The sequence below is a fragment of the Perna viridis genome, chromosome 13, assembly GCF_037379345.1.
Source record: "Perna viridis isolate PV_CMFRI_1.1 ecotype Kerala chromosome 13, ASM3737934v1, whole genome shotgun sequence".
NCBI classification, from domain to species: domain Eukaryota; kingdom Metazoa; phylum Mollusca; class Bivalvia; order Mytilida; family Mytilidae; genus Perna; species Perna viridis.
The window spans coordinates 16,147,766-16,153,587 of record NC_142457.1 but is presented as its reverse complement, the minus strand read 5'-3'; positions in this window follow the sequence as shown (position 1 = coordinate 16,153,587).

Here is a 5,822-nt window from a genome sequence, read left to right as displayed (position 1 = left end):
GTTATCATACTGATTATTTTTCAATTAAGTAGCAGTCTTTGTAAGAATTATGCAAATTCTGTAAAATGTGATACACCTAAAAGAAGGCTACATATATTTATTTTTGTTATTAAGTTGCTTTATGGGCCTGTGTGATAAAATGTATATTCATTCCAATCTGTCTGCTCTTGGGAAATAATCAACATGAAAAATCCAGTTTCTATTGTATTAGTGTTTCATTTACAGAGTTATCCCCCTTAATTTTGAATTATACATTATATTCTATATAATTTTTATCTCCTATGAACAAGGGTTATATGAAAAGCCACATGTTACTTTCTGTTTACTATGACGTTTTAAACAAAATATCAAAAACATGTAGACTTTCCAACCATGAATCACATTTTGCATGATTCTTAGTTGGAGTGCTACTTAAAAGTTGCATGGGATCTTTCATTAAGATGTGGTTTCTTCTGATTCATTACTTTGTTTAATGCTTACAAAGAAAAATGGTTCATTTATAAAAGTTTTTATATAGATATGGTCATATGTTTAATAAGTATGCTGGGAACTATGGAACGGACCACATCTCTTTTTACCTGAGAAAAAGGAAGGAAAATAGACAACATCATGGACCATTTTTGCATTTCAATAATGTCTGAATGGTCAATTTAAATGTGCCTTTTTAAATAACCAAAATGTAATAACAATAGCTTTTATGATTCACCTGATTCAGAAGCTTATTTAAAATGAAAATTTGAACGACTAGACTGATATGGTCTTGAATATTAATAAGGCCAAATAAAAGATATGTCTGGTGCCAATCCTAGTTTTACTGTCAACCAAGACTTTTTTGTCAAAATTTTTATTTCGCCTAAAAAGAACTATGAACAGTGAAGTAAAAATGTGGTGGAATTAATCATGAGAAGCTCATCCAAGCCTCCATGCACAAAAACAATATTGTACTGTCAGCCTTCAACACTTGTAGAGTACAGCAGTTGTTACTTCACTTCTCAGTACATGCTTATCAATCCTCTGTAAGAGGTAGACATGAAGACCTATTGGTGGCATTGAGCTGACACTTTCATCCACGTGGGGTTGTCTCTTTAACATATACACCATACCCATTCTCGTTATATGTACAATACATACTAACATAGGAAGATAAAAATTGATAGGAACATGAAATGACCGAAAGAGAGGACTAGGCAACCATCAAGGATAAAATTTTGGTATAGAAATAAAGCAGAACAGTAAATGGAAAGACCACAGTCTCTCCGGTGGTATAACATACAAACGTCAGAGGCAGGCCTGGTGGGGGTTAGGATTGAAAACAAACACATATCCGTTCTTCTTGATAATTTTGTTAATTGTGAACAAAAATGTGCAAATGATAGCCTGAACCCCTTTTTTAAAACCAGATGACCATAATCAAGAGAGCCTTTAACAAAGTAAATCTTCCTAAACTAAATCCTGGATACACCAGTTATCTGCTGTAAAAACAGGACCGTCAAAATCCCACCATATCAATACTTTTTGAACTGTGTAAACTGAACATCTGTTTTAACAGAACCAATATATCTGTCCAATAGCGTTCGGTTTATACAGGTTTCATAGGTTTTACCTGCATATACCTGCAGCTACATGTACCAGCCAATATGTTCATTCAAAACTAGATTGGGTATTTGTATACGAATTGACTTAATTTAAAATGCATTTGAAAGAGAAACAGTGTATTCAGACCAAAGAAGCGCTTGTGAATTACTGTGCACGCCTAGAATATGATTTTGAATTTGATGAAACATAAGGCGAGATATCGATATTGACACTCAAACAGTTTAAATTATTAAACAGGAACCAGTCAAAACCCGTTCCCTTCTACACGCTATCTCGGCACTGGGTGTGTTTCTGTGTTTCTATGTATGTGTTTTGTTTTTTTTTAGTAAATCCCCTTAAAAAGGTAAAGTGTGTCACCTGCTTCTTTCATACATAGTCTTGTAATCAATCAATGATGAAGTGTTTCTAAGTTTTATATGGCCCTGTACAGGTCCGGATGTTAAAAGAATAGGCCTGCAGCAACGCTAAGCTTGTCATGAAAGGCGACTAAATAGAGCTTACAAACTTAGACGGGGGCTAGGCGCTCTGCCCACAGAGCAACTGGGATGTGTGGAATGGGGTACCCCTGGCGTGTTACATGCTGGGGTTGTCAGGCTATAATACGGAAAACCTGACCGCAAACCATAGTGGTGCACCGTGTTGGGAAAGATGTCACGTTCCTCGCACGTTAAAGAACCCTGCTGTGGTATTCGATAGGAGTAGGAACCTTTGCGCTCCGCCACAAAGTGATCCAAATTTTCTAGGGGGGGGGGTATGCCCCTAAGAAAATTTTGAAATATTAATCCTCAGTATTAAATCCTGCATTCTGAAGGTATCTTGACCAATTTTTCAACAATTTTTTTAAATTGTTATTTTCTAAGCATCCCCCCTTATGTATATGTTGTACATATTATCTGTCTGGTAAAGGAAATGGGACTTGACGATTCATTTGGCAACCCAATTTAACCTCTCAGTACTGTATCCGAAGAAGACACGATTAACAATCACATTACTGTTCTGACGTCCTTCGATATTTCTATATGAGATGATATTGCTCTCACTAAGTAACTATTGGATACCGATACTTCGCAAATGTCCGTACAATGTAGAGATAAACATTAACTGTTGGGTTTGCAAAATGCACGACTAAACCCTTTTGAAAAACCCGTACAACCTTTATTTAATGCGGTCAAATATAGTTACTGTGATATGACCAATATATCCTACCAGTGACGAGAATCAGACGTGAATTCTTGAGAATTCAAAAGTTCTATATAAGAGATTTTTTCTTCCACTAGCTTTACCTTCTGTATGCAGTATACAAACATAAAATGGTTCTGCCTTGTACACCACACTGCCGTATGACAACCTAAAGTCAGTTCTACGTGATCATATTTGCAAATTCTTTTTTATACAAGGCAGGGAGCTGGTATGCCTATCTATTATATGTAGGTAAACGGCTTACTGTTAATGAAATACATGCATGTACCACATGCACCGATTCTTACAAAAAGTGATTCGTGTCTTATGTTGTGTGAATGTTGAAATTTCTGGTCGACAATATTTTTTATTGAATTGGGGGGACTTATGTTCCAACAGACCATCGGAATGCCTATGGGAACGAATTGTGCGCCACTCTTGATTGTGCTCGTATGAAGCCAGGTTTTTACAATGCACAATACAAAAAACAGTCTTTTAATTTCAGTTTCCGTTATATATTTCAGGTGATTTGATTTATTACTAGTACTTAATAGATCTGAAGCATTTTCTCTGAATAATCGTCGTCTCAAAGATTAACCTAATCTACCAAATGGACTTTGAATAAAAGAGACAACTGATACATCTTCATCTGACCATACTTAGAACTGAACTTGTACATAGATAATACGGCACATTTTAAATCGAAATTTTATGACAAACGTGATTTCGATTTCCCAAATGTAAACGTCTCCTTTCAGGGTGGTATTATGCCAATATCTCCAGCCTATGCAGTATACATTTCACATTTAATCTGTTACTGTCGAGACTGTGGTCTGTACACGGATTTATTCTGTCGAGCACGGATATTATCAAATAAACTTCATATATGTTCAGCCTTAGTTAATATCATCACTACAGAAGTAATAATTTGATTGACTAATATGAAGTTTAATTCTATCTCACAGATATAGATGATACAAGACATCTTCAACTAAGTTCCACGTCTTCCCAGGCTGGAAACCTGCCGAACCTCACACTTAATAGCTGCAATGTTGTAGCTTCTTAAATGCGTCGAAGTGAGTCAAATAAACTACGTGTAGGTCATATGACTCACTACGGCATCTTTAATTCAGTTACGTGTAGTACATAACCATCGTGTAATAACGTTGAAATTAAAATAAGATACATACATTCCCTTTGAAATATTCTATTAAATTGTTGACACGATGTTTCTTTTTTGCATGATTTATTGTCATGTTTTATCAAGTTATCACCCATAGTGATGTTAATTCAATGTAGATCCTGAAAAAAAATTGAAAGCTCTTCCGGAAACCCTCAATTCAAGTTTATCAACAGAATGCAATAACATTAAAACCTGATATGATTTTTCAACCCTTTATACTTTTTCAACCCAATACTCAGTTAAAACTTTTCCCGACAAAAACATTTTACATAGTCGTTACTTCAGAAAAGACGGTACATCTAGCAGAACCAAATATAGAACTTGGTAAAGATTTTTCATGCTTTGCAGTCTTAAAAAATCCAAATTCCATAACATCTTTCAAATATGCAGAAGAAGGTGCTGAAATGTTTGATCGACAACATATTTGTTACATTTTCAACTTATTCCTTCACTCTTACGAAGCTGACTTTATAGCTGATCTGCGCCAGAAGAAAGAACATCGTTTGGACAAATCAGTGAATGAAAGGACCAAGTGATGTAGGTCTAATTTTATTTAGATTAATCTTGATTAATTTATCTATAGCCATATGCATTAAAGTTTGGTTTTAATATTTCTGTTGAAAAGTGGTGACATTCATATAAACCCAGGCCCACCAAAACGGCAACCAAAATTTCCATGCACTATCTGCGCTAAAGGCGTTATTGCTACAAGCAAAGCTGTAGTTCCCAGTAGTTGTGAGAAAAAGACTCATATCAAATGTACATCAGATATAACCGAACAAATGTACCAGAACAATCAAAATGGTCAAATTATTCAATATTTATGCAATTATTGTATTCAGCAAGAACTACCTCAAGTGAACAACAATGAACATACGTATGATATTATCAAGAATAGCGATAACACGGAGACCCCTGATACAAACTGCGATGACAGTAATAATAATATGTTTTATGAAATCCCAAAATATAAAGGACTTTGTTTTTTACACATTAATGCTAGATCGCTAGTACCTAAAATGTCAGAATTAAGAATTTTAGCCAGCAATGCTAGCGCTGCTGTGATTGCGATTTCTGAAACGTGGTTAGATGCCACTTTTACTAAATACAAATCGACGGGTATTCCATATTACGAAAAGACGGAGACCGTCACGGAGGTGGAGTCTGCATTTATATAAACAATAAACATGCTTATAATACCAGAAACGACTTACAATCGGAAGAACTTGAAACCATCTGGATTGAACTTTTGCTTCCAAAATCAAAGCCTATTCAATTGGAACTGTTCATAGACCGCCAAACATGACAAACTTTATTGATAGATTTGAGAAAGTTAATTCACAACTAGAATCTGACATAGAAACCTATATTTTGGAGAATTTAATATTTGTATGAAAAACATGTAAAGCATTTGCAAGTATGGTGCTATTGTTTGGTTTTGAGCAGCTTATAGACGAGCCTTCAAGAATCACTGAAAACATTTCTCCTGTTATTGATCTTATTTATATGTGTAATAAACTAGAAAAGTATTTTGAAATCTTGGTCAGTCTGTATTGGTATAAGTGACCACAACATAATTTAATGTCTAAATAAATATAAATATAAATAAATATGCTTTCACGTTCGATGTCTGCACTAAGTTGAACGATTATTAATGTCAGACCGTTTCCCCTTTTAACTTTTCTTCTGCGTTCTGTCCTTATGGGCAAGCCATTCGTCATAATGTCGCAGTTCCCAATACTTTTACCAGATCCTCATTAACGAACTACGAGTATGAAAGGTTAAACGACTTATCATGTTTATAATGGGTCCACAATCAATTGGACGATGATCGTAAGGGCCGATTTGTTCGACATAATTATCG